Source organism: Panulirus ornatus, chromosome 46 (genome assembly GCF_036320965.1).
Source record: "Panulirus ornatus isolate Po-2019 chromosome 46, ASM3632096v1, whole genome shotgun sequence".
Classification (NCBI taxonomy): Eukaryota; Metazoa; Arthropoda; class Malacostraca; order Decapoda; family Palinuridae; genus Panulirus; species Panulirus ornatus.
This window is the reverse complement of record NC_092269.1, coordinates 12,255,438-12,272,379: the sequence shown is the minus strand read 5'-3', so window position 1 is coordinate 12,272,379 and position 16,942 is coordinate 12,255,438. Positions and strand designations below refer to the sequence as shown.

General features: G+C 40.6%; 1 protein-coding gene across 1 annotated transcript in view; it reads right to left on the bottom strand.

Moving 5' to 3' along the window:
• mIF2 (mitochondrial translation initiation factor 2) overlaps window positions 1-16,249 on the bottom strand; it is a 266,646-nt gene extending 250,397 nt beyond the window's left edge. The window contains exon 1 of the mRNA XM_071688841.1: window positions 16,006-16,249. The gene's annotated coding sequence lies outside the window, so the exon portion shown is untranslated. The remainder of the gene's footprint in view (window positions 1-16,005) is intronic.
• Window positions 16,250-16,942: the final 693 nt, after the last annotated feature.

Sequence of the window (16,942 nt, the reverse complement as noted above, 5' to 3'; positions counted from 1 at the left end):
CATACCTCTTTTGACTCAACTCCATCAAATAAGGATGCAGAGCTAAAACCCAGATGTGAGAGCAATACTCCATACAAGGCTAAATCAATCCTTTGTATAAATAGAACAACTGCTCAGAAGAGAAATTTTGACATCTAAAGAGAATTCCCAGTTTCTTAGAGGCAGATTTAGCTATTTCCATAATGTGTGGTTTCCAAGAGAGAGTGGATGTTACAATATTACTAAGTATGTCCAGAGATTCAGAGGTGATGTTACATAAATGTCAATAGAGAGACAAAAGTTGTAATGAGTCTTTGATAGAGAGATAGGTAGAAACTAAGTCTTGGGGGTATTAAACTTAATTAGATTTCACCTACACCAACAGAGTTATCCTATTCAAGTCTGAGTTTACTGGGGGAAGTTGTGTTGAGACAAGATGCACACTGAGTGAGAGAAGAAGCAGCAGAACTGAAGGATGTGGATGAATGCAGCATTGAGTCATCAATGAATGACTGCAGTTGTTTATTTAAGGAAAAGAGTAGATCGTTGATAAAAAGGAGAAAAAGTGTAGGGGATAGAACAGAATCCTGCAGGACACAAATGTTGATGGAGGAAGCGGAAGCAGATCCATCAACAACCACTGAGATAGATCAGCCAGAGAGGAAGCTAGGTATGAGGGAGTAAAGTGAGGAAGGGAAGCTACAAGAGGTGAGCTTAAGAGACGAGACCCAGATGCCACACCCTGTCAAATGCTTGAATATGTCAAGGGAAACTACACAAACCTTCCTAACATCTTTCAGGGATGATGACCTGACATTACTTAGATAAGGAAGAGAAAAAAAATATCACAAGTGGATCTCATCCTATGGAATCCATTACTGGTGATCAAATATAAGACTGTGAAATTCAGTGTGTTTAAGGATATGGGAGCAGGGGAAGGATTCAAAGACTGGAAGTGGCAGATGTCAAAGCAATAGAACGACACTTGGAGGGGTCAGAATGGTCACTCATTTTAGGGACAGGATGTATCAACACATGCTTCCAAGAAGAAGGAAAAGATTTAGTTCCGCAACAGAAACGGAACACACAAGCAAGCACAGGTACAAGTTCACAGGCACATTCTTTCAGTACATGGGAATCGATGCCATCAGGATCATAAGCCTTGCTTGCATTCAGAGATATAAGTACTTTTCAGACAGTCCAATGAGATTATGGGAAGGGGCATAGGATTAGTAAGAGGAGCATCAGAGATGAGGAATGTTAAGATTCATCTAAGGAGGAGCTTGAAGAGAAACGAGAACCAAGGAGAGCTGCTTTGTTTATGGGAGAGACAGCTATAGTACCATCAGGATGGAAAAGTAAAGGAAAGGTAGAGTGACAGAAGCTGATAGCAATGCCCTTAGCTAAAGATCAGAAATACCTATCACTGGATGACAGGGAGAGGTTATCCCACTTCCTCTGAATGACACTTTGCCTCACAGATAACATACTTGCAATGATAAGGGCAGTGATAAAAGGTGAATGGAAGTCAGAGGAAGGAGAACTTTCCCAAACCTAATATGCCTGATCCCTTGCCTGAATGCCCTCAGAACAGGAATGGTTGATCCACGGGCCAGAAGAAGAGGTAGTCTGGGAGGAAAAGGAAGTACATGCTTCCATTCCTGTAAGAATAACCTTTGCTACATGTCTGGTGGAGAAAGAAGCATCACCATATAAGAGAGACTAATTTATCCAAGAAAAGTCAGAAAAGAATTTACATAAGTTATTCCAGTCAGCTTTATTGGGGTACCAATATTTACACTTTAGAAGGGGCTGCTGTAGGGGGAGTTGCCACTTAGATAGATACACTTATGAGAGTGTGATCATATGAACTAATTGGGGGCAAGATTGTGTGATTACAGTGGGAAGGATTAAAGGTTAAAAGAAGGATCCAGAATATTAGGAGAGTGGTCACAGCAGTCAGAAGTATGGGTAGAGTGGAAGATGATTTGCTCTAGATAACTGAAAATGCAGAACATTTGAGAGGAATTCAACCAGTCCCTATGGTAAATTTTGAAATCCCTCATGTAGAGGACTTCAGCTTGAGGGTAAGAGGATGTCAAAGTCTCATAGTAGGAGTTTAAGTTATCAAAGAAAGATATATATTTTGTAGATTTGAAGGGCAATAGGTGTAACAGAGGAAAAGTGTGGTACTTAGGAGGCAGACCTTGAGCCACATAACATCAAAGTTTAGGGACTCAAGGTGCAAGCCTGAGACATGCAACAGGTGTATTGATGCGCAAATGAGCACAAACAACACCTCTGAACTGGAATCATGCTTACATCTTAATAACTAAATAAACATGTGTATTATTTTCCATGTCAAGTGGAGATTTGGCTTATTTTCACATCAACATTTATATTCTGTTCATTAATATATATTTTGGCCCACTTAATGAAAGAAAGCCAAGTGGAGATATGGCTTATTTTTACAACATTTATATTCTGTCGATTAATACATATTGTGGCCCCCTTAAAAGAAAGACTTAAGTTTCAAGAAAAAGTGCACTATGGCCCTTTCAGACAATACATAAAGAGAAGAGTAACTCTAGGGAAGTACATAGAGGTATTAGATAATACTAAAAAAAAATTGTGAGGAAGTACCAAGAGACAAAGAGGGAATGGCCCATCCCTCATATACAAATAACAGATAGAGACTGAGTGTGAACGAATGTGGCCTTTGTTGTCTTTTCCTAGTGCTTCCTCGTGTGCATGCGGGGGAAAGGGGTTGTCATTTCATATGTGGTGGGGTGGCGATGGGAGTGAATAAAGGCAGCAAGTATGAATTATGTACATGTGTATATATGTATATATTTATTTATTTTATTTATTTATTATTTTGCTTTGTCGCTGTCTCCCGCGTTTGCGAGGTAGCGCAAGGAAACAGACGAAAGAAATGGCCCAACCCACCCACATACACATGTATATACATACACGTCCACACACGCAAATATACATACCTATACATCTCAATGTACACATATATATACACACACAGACATATACATATATACACATGTACATATTTCATACTGTCTGCCTTTATTTATTCCCATTGCCACCTCGTCACACATGGAATAACATCCTCCTCCCCCCTCATGTGTGCGAGGTAGCGTTAGGAAAAGACAACAAAGGCCCCATTCATTCACACTCAGTCTCTAGCTGTCATGTAATAATGCCCGAAACCAAAGCTCCCTTTCCACATCCAGGCCCCACACAACTTTCCATGGTTTACCCCAGACGCTTTACATGCCCTGATTCAACCCAGTGACAGCACGTCGACCCCGGTATACCACATCGATCCAATTCACTCTATTCCTTGCCCGTCTTTCACCCTCCTGCATGTTCAGGCCCTGATCACTCAAAATCTTTTTCACTCCATCTTTCCACCTCCAATTTGGTCTCCCACTTCTCCTCGTTCCCTCCACCTCCGACACATATATCCTCTTGGTCAGTCTTTCCTCACTCATTCTCTCCATGTGGCCAAACCATTTCAAAACACCCTCCTCTGCTCTCTCAACCAAGCTCTTTTTATTTCCACACATCTCTCTTACCCTTACATTACTTACTCGATCAAACCACCTCACACCACATATTGTCCTCAAACATCTCATTTCCAGCACATCCACCCTCCTGTGCACAACTCTATCCATAGCCCACGGCTCGCAACCATACAACATTGTTGGAACCACTATTCCTTCAAACATACCCATTTTTGCTTTCCGAGATAATGTTCTCGACTTCCCCACATTCTTCAAGGCTCCCAGGATTTTCACCCCCTCCCCCACCCTATGATTCACTTCCACTTCCATGGTTCCATCCGCTGCCAGATCCACTCCCAGATATCTAAAACACTTTACTTCCTCCAGTTTTTCTCCATTCAAACTTACCTCCCAATTGGCTTGACCCTCAACCCTACTGTACCTAATAACCTTGCTCTTATTCACATTTACTCTTGAGAGGGTGAAGGCATGTACAGAGCATCAGATTGGGGAAGAGGAGTGTGGTTTCAGAAGTGGTAGAGGATGTGTGCATCAGGTGTTTGCTTTGAAGAATGTATGTGAGAAATACTTAGAAAAGCAAATGGATTTGTATGTAGCATTTATGGATCTGGAGAAGGCATATGATACACTTGATAGAGATGCTCTGTGGAAGGTACTAAGAATATATGGTGTGGGAGGCAAGTTGTTAGAGGCAGTGAAAAGTTTTTATCGAGGATGTAAGGCATGTGTACGAGTAGGAAGAGAGGAAAGTGATTGGTTCTCAGTAAATGTAGGTTTGCGGCAGGGGTGTGTGATGTCTCCATGGTTGTTTAATTTGTTTATGGATGGGGTTGTTAGGGAAGTGAATGCAAGAGTTTTGGAAAGAGGGGCAAGTATGCAGTCTGCTGGGGATGAGAGAGCTTGGGAAGTGAGTCAGTTGTTGTTTGCTGATGATACAGCGCTGGTGGCTGATTCATGTGAGAAACTGCAGAAGCTGGTGACTAAGTTTCGTAAAGTGTGTGAAAGAAGTATATATGTATATGTCTGTGTGTGTATATACATATATATATATATATATATATATATATATATATATATATATATATATATATATATATATATATATATATGAGCGTGTTAGTGGTTTTGATGCACACGACCGGGTTATAGTGATGGGTGATTTGAATGCAAAGGTGAGTAATGTGGCAGTTGAGGAAATAATTGGTATATATGGGGTGTTCAGTGTTGTAAATGGAAATGGTGAAGAGCTTGTAGATTCATGTGCTGAAAAAGGACTGGTGATTGGGAATACCTGGTTTAAAAAGCGAGATATACATAAGTATACGTACGTAAGTAGGAGAGATGGCCAGAGAGCGTTATTGGATTACGTGTTAATTGACAGGCGCGCGAAAGAGAGACTTTTGGATGTAAATGTGCTGAGAGGTGCAACTGGAGGGATGTCTGATCATTATCTTGTGGAGGCTAAGGTGAAGATTTGTATGGGTTTTCAGAAAAGAAGAGTGAATGTTGGGGTGAAGAGGGTGGTGAGAGTAAGTGAGCTTGGGAAGGAGACGTGTGTGAGGAAGTACCAGGAGACACTGAGTACAGAATGGAAAAAGGTGAGAACAATGGAAGTAAGGGGAGTGGGGGAGGAATGGGATGTATTTAGGGAATCAGAGATGGATTGCGCAAAAGATGCTTGTGGCATGAGAAGCGTGGGAGGTGGGTTGATTAGAAAGGGTAGTGAGTGGTGGGATGAAGAAGTAAGATTATTAGTGAAAGATAAGAGAGAGGCATCTGGACGATTTTTGCAGGGAAAAAATGCAATTGAGTGGGAGATGTATAAAAGAAAGAGACAGGATGTCAAGAGAAAGGTGCAAGAGGTGAAAAAGAGGGCAAATGAGAGTTGGGGTGAGAGAGTATCATTAAATTTTAGGGAGAATAAAAAGATGTTTTGGAAGGAGGTAAATAAAGTGCGTAAGACAAGGGAAGAAGAGGTAGTAAAAGCTTTGTGGAAGATGAAAGCCGGCAAGGCAGCAGGTTTGGATGGTATTGCAGTGGAATTTATAAAAAAAAGGGGGTGACTGTATTGTTGGCTGGTTGGTAAGGTTATTTAATGTATGTATGACTCATGGTTAGGTGCCTGAGGATTGGCGGAATGCGTGCATAGTGCCATTGTACAAAGGCAAAGGGGATAAGAGTGAGTGCTCAAATTACAGAGGTATAAGTTTGTTGAGTATTCCTGGTAAATTATATGGGAGGGTATTGATTGAGAGGGTGAAGGCATGTACAGAGCATGAGATTGGGGAAGAGGAGTGTGGTTTCAGAAGTGGTAGAGGATGTGTGCATCAGGTGTTTGCTTTGAAGAATGTATGTGAGAAATACTTAGAAAAGCAAATGGATTTGTATGTAGCATTTATGGATCTGGAGAAGGCATATGATAGAGCTGATAGAGATGCTCTGTGGAAGGTATTAAGAATATATGGTGTGGGAGGCAAGTTGTTAGAAGCAGTGAAAAGATTTTATTGAGGATGTAAGGCATGTGTACGTGTAGGAAGAGAGGAAAGTGATTGGTTCTCAGTGAATGTAGGTTTGCGGCAGGGGTGTGTGATGTCTACATGGTTGTTTAATTTGTTTATGGATGGGGTTGTTAGGGAGGTGAATGCAAGAGTTTTGGAAAGAGGGGCAAGTATGAAGTCTGTTGTGGATGAGAGAGCTTGGGAAGTGAGTCAGTTGTTGTTCGCTGATGATACAGCGCTGGTGGCTGATTCATGTGAGAAACTGCAGAAGCTGTTGACTGAGTTTGGTAAAGTGTGTGAAAGAAGAAAGTTAAGAGTAAATGTGAATAAGAGCAAGGTTATTAGGTACAGTAGGGTTGAGGGTCAAGTCAATTGGGAGGTGAGTTTGAATGGAGAAAAACTGGAGGAAGTAAAGTGTTTTAGATATCTGGGAGTGGATCTGGCAGCAGATGGAACCATGGAAGCGGAAGTGAATCATAGGGTGGGGAGGGGGCGAAAATCCTAGGAGCCTTGAAGAATGTGTGGAAGTCGAGAACATTATCTCGGAAAGGAAAAATGGGTATGTTTGAAGGAATAGTGGTTCCAACAATGTTGTATGGTTGCGAGGTGTGGGCTATGGATAGAGTTGTGCGCAGGAGGGTGGATATGCTGGAAATGAGATGTTTGAGGACAATGTGTGGTGTGAGGTGGTTTGATCGAGTAAGTAATGTAAGGGTAAGAGAGATGTGTGGAAATAAAAAGAACGTGGTTGAGAGAGCAGAAGAGGGTGTTTTGAAATGGTTTGGGTACATGGAGAGAATGAGTGAAGAAAGATTGACCAAGAGGATATATGTGTCGGAGGTGGAGGGAACGAGGAGAAGTGGGAGACCAAATTGGAGGTGGAAAGATGGAGTGAAAACGATTTTGAGTGATCGGGGTCTGAACATGCAGGAGGGTGAAAGGCGGGCAAGGAATAGAGTGAATTGGATCGATGTGGTATACCGGGGTTGACGTGCTGTCAGTGGATTGAATCAGAGCATGTGGAGCGTCTGGGGTAAACCATGGAGAGTTGTGTGGGGCCTGGATGTGGAAAGGGAGCTGTGGTTTCGGGCATTATTGCATGACAGCTGGAGACTGAGTGTGAACGAATGGGGCCTTTGTTATCTTTTCCTAGCACTACCTCGCACACATGAGGGGGGAGGGGGATGGTATTCCATGTGTGGCGAGGTGGCGATGGGAATGAATAAAGGCAGACAGTGTGAATTGTGTGCATGGGTATATATGTATGTGTGTGTGTGTGTATATATATGTGTACATTGAGATATATAGGTATGTATATTTGTGTGTGTGGACGTGTGTGTATATACATGTGTATGGGGGTGGGTTGGGCCATTTCTTTCTTCTGTTTCCTTGCGCTACCTCGCAAATGCGGGAGACAGCGACAAAGCAAAATAAAATAAATATAAATAATATATATATATATATATATATATATATATATATATATATATATATATATATATATATATATTTTTTGCTTTGTCGCTGTCTCCCGCGTTTGCGAGGTAGCGCAAGGAAACAGACGAAAGAAATGGCCTAACCCACACCCATACACAAGTATATACATACGTCCACACACGCAAATATACATACCTACACAGCTTTCCATGGTTAACCCCAGACGCTTCACATACCCTGATTCAATCCACTGACAGCACGTCAACCCCGGTATATCACATCGATCCAATTCGCTCTATTCCTTGCCCTCCTTTCACCCTCCTGCATGTTCAGGCCCCGATCACACAAAATCTTTTTCACTCCATCTTTCCACCTCCAATTTGGTCTCCCACTTCTCGTTCCCTCCACCTCCGACACATATATCCTCTTGGTCAATCTTTCCTCACTCATTCTCTCCATGTGCCTAAACCATTTCAAAACACCCTCTTCTGCTCTCTCAACTCTTTTTATTTCCACACATCTCTCTTACCCTTACGTTACTTACTCGATCAAACCACCTCACACCACACATTGTCCTCAAACATCTCATTTCCAGCACATCCACCCTCCTCTGCACAACTCTATCCATAGCCCACGCCTCGCAACCACATAACATTGTTGGAACACTATTCCTTCAAACATACCCATTTTTCCTTTCCGAGATAATGTTCTCGACTTCCAAACATTCTTCAACACTCCCAGAATTTTTGCCCCCTCCCCCACCCTATGATTTACTTCCGCTTCCATGGTTCCATCCGCTGCCAGATCCACTCCCATATATCTAAAACACTTCACTTTCTCCAGTTTTTCTCCATTCAAACTTACCTCCCAATTGACTTGTCCCTCAACCCTACTGTACCTAATAACCTTGCTCTTATTCACATTCACTCTCAGCTTTCTTCTTTCACACACTTTACCAAACTCAGTCACCAGCTTCTGCAGTTTCTCACTCAAATCAGCCACCAGCACTGTATCATCAGCAAACAACTGACTCATTTCCCAAGCTCTCTGATCCACAGCAGACTGCCAACTTGCCCTTCTTTCCAAAACTCTTGCATTTACCTCCCTAACAACCCCATCCATAAACAAATCAAACAACCATGGAGACATCACACACCCCTGCTGCAAACCTACATTCACTGAGAACCAATCACTTTCCTCTCTTCCTACATGTACACATGCCTTACATCCTCGATAAAAACTTTTCACTGCTTCTAACAACTTGCCTCCCACACCATATATTCTTAGTACCTTCCACAGAGCATCTCTATCAACTCTATCATATGCCTTCTCCAGAGCCAAAAATGCTACATACAAATCCATTTGCTTTTCTAAGTATTTCTCACATACATTCATCAAAGCAAATACCTGATCCACACATCCTCTACCACTTCTGAAACCACACTGCTCTTCCCTAATCTGATGCTCTGTACATGCTTTCACCCTCTCAAACAATACCCTCCCATATAATTTACCAGGAATACTCAACAAACTTATACCTCTGTAATTTGACCACTCACTTTTATCCTCTTTGCCTTTGTAGAATGGCACTATGCAAGCATTCCGCCAATCCTTGGGCACCTCACCATGAGTCATACATACATTAAATAACCTTACCAACCAGTCAACAATAGAGTCACCCCATTTTTTAATAAATTCCACTGCAATACCATCCAATCCTGCTGCCTTGCCGGCTTTCATCTTCCGCAAAGCTTTTACTACCTCTTCTCTGTTTTACCAAATCATTCTCCCTAACCCTCTCACTTTGCACACCATCTCAACCAAAACACCCTATATCTGCCACTCTATCATCAAACACATTCAACAAACCTTCAAACTACTCACTCCATCTCCTTCTCACATCACCAATACTTGTTATCACCTCCCCATTAGCCCCTTTCAATGAAGTTCCCATTTGTTCCCTTGTCTTACACACTTTACCTCCTACCAAAACATCTTTCTATCCTCCCTAAAATTTAATGATACTCTCTCACCCCAACTCTCATTTGCCCTCTTTTTCACCTCTTGCACCTTTCTCTTGACCTCCTGCCTCTTTCTTTTATATATCTCCCACCCATTTGCATTACTTCCCTGCAAAAACCATCCAAATGCCTCTCTCTTCTCTTTCGCTAATATTCTTACTTCTTTATCCCACCACTCACTACCCTTTCTAATCTGCCCACCTCCTACGCTTCTCATGCCACAAGCATCTTTTGCGCACTCCATCACTGCTTCCCTAAATACATCCCATTTCTCCTCCACTCCCCTTACGTCCTTTGTTCTCACCTTTTTCCATTCTGTACTCAGTCTCTCCTGGTACTTCCTCACACAAGTCTCCTTCCCAAGCTCACTTACTCTCACCACTCTCTTCACCCCAAGATTCTCTCTTCTTTTCTGAAAACCTCTACAAATCTTCACCTTTGCCTCCACAAGATAATGATCAGACATTCCTCCAGTTGCACCTCTCAGCACATTAACATCCAAAAGTCTCTCTTTCGCACGCCTATCAATTAACACGTAATCTGATAACGCTCTCTGGCCATCCCTCCTACTTACATATGTATACTTACATATTTTTTTTTTTTTTTTTTTTTTTTTATACTTTGTCGCTGTCTCCCGCGTTTGCGAGGTAGCGCGAGGAAACAGACGAAAGAAATGGCCCAACCCCCATACACACGTACATACACACGTCCACACACGTAAATATACATACCTACACAGCTTTCCATGGTTTACCCCAGACGCTTCACATGCCTTGATTCAATCCACTGACAGCACGTCAACCCCTGTATACCACATCGCTCCAATTCACTCTATTCCTTGCCCTCCTTTCACCCTCCTGCATGTTCAGGCCCCGATCACACAAAATCTTTTTCACTCCATCTTTCCACCTCCAATTTGGTCTCCCTCTTCTCCTCGTTCCCTCCACCTCCGACACATATATCCTCTTGGTCAATCTTTCCTCACTCATTCTCTCCATGTGCCCAAACCATTTCAAAACACCCACTTCTGCTCTCTCAACCACGCTCTTTTTATTTCCACACATCTCTCTTACCCTTACGTTACTTACTCGATCAAACCACCTCACACCACACATTGTCCTCAAACATCTCATTTCCAGCACATCCATCCTCCTGCGCACAACTCTATCCATAGCCCACGCCTCGCAACCATACAACATTGTTGGAACCACTATTCCTTCAAACATACCCATTTTTGCTTTCCGAGATAATGTTCTCGACTTCCACACATTTTTCAAGGCTCCCAAAATTTTCGCCCCCTCCCCCACCCTATGATCCACTTCCGCTTCCATGGTTCCATCCGCTGACAGATCCACTCCCAGATATCTAAAACACTTCACTTCCTCCAGTTTTTCTCCATTCAAACTCACCTCCCAATTGACTTGACCCTCAACCCTACTGTACCTAATAACCTTGCTCTTATTCACATTTACTCTTAACTTTCTTCTTCCACACACTTTACCAAACTCAGTCACCAGCTTCTGCAGTTTCTCACATGAATCAGCCACCAGCGCTGTATCATCAGCGAACAACAACTGACTCACTTCCCAAGCTCTCTCATCCCCAACAGACTTCATACTTGCCCCTCTTTCCAGGACTCTTGCATTTACCTCCCTAACAACCCCATCCATAAACAAATTAAACAACCATGGAGACATCACACACCCCTGCCGCAAACCTACATTCACTGAGAACCAATCACTTTCCTCTCTTCCTACACGTACACATGCCTTACATCCTCGATAAAAACTTTTCACTGCTTCTAACAACTTGCCTCCCACACCATATATTCTTAATACCTTCCACAGAGCATCTCTATCAACTCTATCATATGCCTTCTCCAGATCCATAAATGCTACATACAAATCCATTTGCTTTTCTAAGTATTTCTCACATACATTCTTCAAAGCAAACACCTGATATATCTCTCTTTTTAAACCAGGTATTCCCAATCACCGGTCCTTTTTCAGCACATAAATCTACAAGCTCTTCACCATTTCCATTTACAACACTGAACACCCCATGTGCACCAATTATTCCCTCAACTGCCTCATTATTCACCTTTGCATTCAAATCTCCCATCACTGTAACCCAGTCTCGTGCATCAAAACTACTAACAGTCTCACTCAGCTGCTCCCAAAACATGTTCTTTTATTCTATCATACATAATCGCTGTTTCCCATTTCAGCGAGGCAGCATCAGGAAACCGATAAAGGGTGGCTTATCCACTCTTATACACATATATATATACATAAGGTAACTCCATGGCGAGGATATGCTTTTGCATCCCAGAATAGGTTCGTGTCCCTGTACTAAGATATGGTGTGCTAAATTAGCTAGTTTTTATATAATAATAACTGAAATGCCCCATTTAAGGCCATCCTAGGCAAAACAAAAAAGTGAAAGAGAATGAAAGAGTCAATCTAGGGTCCATGGGTGTTTGCAGATTTGGCTCTTACAGGAGGAAAGGTTATATTAAGAAGAAAAGACAAAAGAGAGAAGAGTTCCAAAGCTCAGTTGTTCATGAGGAAAAAGGAGATAACATAACTTCCAGTCTCTGAGTGGCCAAACTCAATGCAGAAACTGTGGGAAGCAGCAGCCAAACAAATACCATGGGGCAAACCTTAACAAGGTAAACATATGCAGACAGCTCACAACAACAATAACCAAAATAATACCCATAGAACAGAGACAAAGAAATAACACTGCGATATACGAAGAAAAAAGGTTGACGAGAGGTGAAGCCAGGAGTATTAATGAGATGGAAGGCTTTAGATTTCACTCTAGTTAATAGAGAAGTGGAGAATGAATCGCCCAAGACATGTGAGCTGTATTCCATACTTAGGCAAAGAAAAACCACTGTCGATGTGAAACACTTGCTCACAAGCAAAATGTTTATGGTACCTATTTAACACTTCCATCTTTTGTGAAGCAGACTTTGTGATAATTATATGGAGTTTCAAGAACATAGTGGAGAATATGGTCATGCTCAACATGTCTATATTATAATGGGGTTGAAATGCGGTGTTTTAAATTTGAACCGAGGGAAACAAAAACATTCTCAGAGAGAGATATAGAAAGAACTTGCATTTTACCATTATCAAATATAACAAAGTTACTGTCTCTCTTCTCTACTGCAGAGGTTCAAAATGAGAAAGGTAATATGATCAGTAAGAGAATGTGTATTAAATGGAGAATAAGTATGTAAAGTGAAATCACCAGCAAATGAGTCATTTGGGTTAGAAGCAGAAAAGAGACCATCTACAGAGAGAAGAGAGAGAGCAGGTGATAGCACAAAACCCTGAGGAACACCACTTTTGATATGATGTGGGGGAAGGGGTGATGTCACTTCATCAACAACTACTGCAGTGGAAAAAAGAGAGGAAAATATACATCAGAAAAGGAGAGATACCAAAGGAAAGGAGTTTGGACAACAAGGACATACACCACAACCTTTCAAATGCTTTGGAGATGTTGAGGACTACAATGAAAATTTCATCAAATACTTGAGAGAGAAGAACCTGATGCAAATCATATACGAGAAATCAAAAGTAGAACTAACACTGAAAGATCCATATGGGTGATCTGAAAGCAGGGAATGGGATTCTAAGTGTTTGACAAAGTGAAAATTTAGGGGAGTTTCAAAGATAGCAGAATGAGAGCAAAAGAGCAATAGTTAGAGGGGTTGGAGCAGTTAGATTAGGTTTTTCTGTTCTATGTTACTTTTTTAACCCTACTTCCCTTCGCTTCAAAACCATGGCCACTTTATAGGGGTGGCTATCTTCTTGTTAAAATTCTTTGATGTTAAGTCCACACTTAAAAATGAATCATATGCACTGTACTGTAGCTTATGAGACAAATGTTTTCAGCTACCAACAAGATTTGTTGACGTGGAACTACGATAATTAAACCAAACACTACATTAAAATAAATCTTGTCTAGAAGGGGAAGTTAGGTGAGATTCTGTTAATATCTTATATTTACTTTAAATAATTTTACATTAATTAACCCCACATTTTTCCCCTAATACCCATAGCCTTCAAACTAACACTGCAAAACAAGTGGAAAATACAAAGTTAAGGATGCATGTGTTCTAGCTCTGAGATCCTCATCTTTTCTTGTGGAATCACTGTTTTCTATAAAAAATAAAGAATTAAGAGTGTGATTTTCATTAGCACTATTACTTTTGTCATTTGATGATAAATAACCAAACAGCAAGGAGGTTTATGAATAAAAGAGAAAATATTAGGAATAGGGAAAATGTTGGGAGATGGAAGAATTTGGGAAGTGGGAAAATGTTGGGAGATGGAAAATGTTTGTGAGTAGGGAAATTTGGGGAGAAGGAAAATGGTGGAAGAGGGAAAATGTTGAGGAGCAAAAATGCTAGATGGAAAATGTGGGGGATAAAACACTGTTGGAGAGGGATAATGTTGGAAGGGGGGAAAATGCTGGTACTGGGAAAATGCTGGAGAGATGGAATATGTAGGGCTAACAATATTATCATAAAGTATGAAATAGAAGAACACCTTAACTTCCATTTCACCATGCTAAAGGTGAAAAGTGCAATTTAGTATTGGCTAATTTTCCTCATTACAGGGGATACACACCTTCATGATGATATTCACTGAATGGTATCACACATCAAAAGGTTTTAAGACATAAATGAAGATAGACAGAACTTAACTGGAGTTTTCCAAAATCATAATATATGTTGTCTGTAAGCATAATTTGGTACCTTTGAAACAGATTGTGCTATTTTGTTTCTCTGACAGTGACGGAACAAAAACTTGTTCTTAAGGGAACAGAATGTCCAACGGGATTTGAAGTTTGCTTTTTGGGAAAAGGTAGGAAGACACGTACTTAGCACTGATGATTAATTATTATCATCTCTTCGCATGAATCCTTTATGAAATGTTTATGATCGCTTATGTATTTTGTGACATTTTAGCAAGGAACAAGTGTGCAAAGATTGTGATTATAATAGTTTAAATTGTACAGTACATATATCAGTAAGGGAAAGTTAATGAATTACAGCATTCTTATAATGCCGTCAAATTGTGCCAGACACACAAGAGAAACTAAATGGTGGCCTAAAGTAACCTGCTTGACTACCATACATTACAAATTTTGGTTTCTGTGAATGGGTGACACCGTACATCCACCTGATACTTTGTTGGGACTCTACAGTGCTTTGTTCATTTTTGTAATTTGCTTAATAAACCAAATAAAGCTCTAAAGAATCTAAACAAAGCGCTAGGTGGAGACTGACGTCATCAGCAATCTGCATGGCCATAATTTGCGACGAGCATTACATGGGAGCATGATACCAAAGCAAATAATTTTCAGGATACTATCAGGTCTCCCTCATGTACATGTCCTAATTAGAGGATTTTGACGAAGGTGGAACCAACCTGTTCCTTACAATCTGTATAGCTGATGAAGAGCTTTTACTCCATAAATTCCTTTTGCATTAAAGTTTTTTCTACTTTGAGAAGACTTCACCCTGAGGGATTAAGAGTAGCTACAGGTAAAACTCTACACACTACATATACTCTACTGAATGTAGAGAATCGACAGGTACAACTTTCATCAAAATTCATCGACCAGAACACGCACATCCATAAACTGATACATTACCACTATATACAAGCTTAATGAAAACCCCCCACACTCTTCATTCATTATCTATATAAACAAGCTTTATGAAAGATTTGGTAAAGTATATATATATATATATATATATATATATATATATATATATATATATATATATATATATCCTTTTTTTTTTTGTCGCTGTCTCCCGCGTTTGCGAGGTAGCGCAAGAAAACAGACGAAAGAAATGGCCCAACCCATACCCATACACATGTATATACATACACGTCCACACACGTAAATATACATACCTACACAGCTTTCCTTGGTTTACCCCAGACGCTTCACATGCCCTGATTCAATCCACTGACAGCACGTCAACCCCGGTATACCACATCGATCCAATTCACTCTATTCCTTGCCCTCCTTTCACCCTCCTGCATGTTCAGGCCCCGATCACACAAAATCTTTTTCACTCCATCTTTCCACCTCCAATTTGGTCTCCCACTTCTCCTCGTTCCCACCACCTCCGACACATATATCCTCTTGGTCAAACTTTCCTCACTCATTCTCTCCATGTGCCCAAACCATTTCAAAACACTCTGGTGATTTATATGAATCTTGGACTCGGTTTTACCTGACATTTCCCATCATGATCCCTTCTAACATTTGCCATAAAGAGAAATATAAATCATGCTCCCTTGGCCTACATCACCTATATTGAGTCCATTCATAAACTGCCCATCCCAATGCAAATACTTATTTCTCTGATGCCCCTAAACCATTACAATAATAACAAGACTAGAAGGTAACATTGCTCAGACTTAGTTGTAATTTTACAGCACAATGTCAGTCATTATCTACATTCTATCAGTTCGGAACTATGGTTCCCACCTGAGGTCAAGTCAGCAGTATTCCAAGAGAAACAGTTTGGTCAGTAGCTGCGAGTGACACAGGACATCACTTCAACACTTTGTCTCTATCTATGTCAGGCTGCCTGAGCAAGTTTTCAAGGTAAATAAAGAGCTTTACCACTCTCGTACAAGTTCATCCTCTCTTCCTGCCAGTTCAGTGCATCAGCTGTTGACAATGAGGGTATGTTGTCACACGACTACCGTAGGTGAACCCGGCTTATAGAAGCAGCCATTACTTGACTGTTTCAACACTGAACAATTTAATGTATATTCCTTATCATATCGTCAGTGAGCTTAGTTTTTCTACTTTATTTACTAAATCATAATTGAGTAATAACAAAACAATGTCATGCATAAAACAAAAAGCCTGTCATTGTAAAATTAAGCTTATAATGGAAAACGAAGTCAAAATCACAAAGGGTATTCAAACATACCCAACTGGATGTAAACATAGTACATGAACTTCACATTCTGCTTCTATCTATCTGTCTATCTATCGATATATATATATATATATATATATATATATATATATATATATATATATATATATATATATTTGAATTGGAGCGATGTGGTATACCGGGGTTGACGTGCTGTCAGTGGATTGAATCAAGGCATGTGAAGCGTCTGGGGTAAACCATGGAAAGCTGTGTAGGTATGTATATTTGCGTGTGTGGACGTATGTATATACATGTGTATGGGGGGGGGGGGTTGGGCCATTTCTTTCGTCTGTTTCCTTGCGCTACCTCGCAAACGCGGGAGACAGCGACAAAGTATAATAAAAAAAATAATATATATATATATATATATATATATATATATATATATATATATATATATATATATATATATATACATAATATTTGCTATTATACTTGACCGTCGTTTCTTGCGTCAGTGAAGTAGCGCCAGGA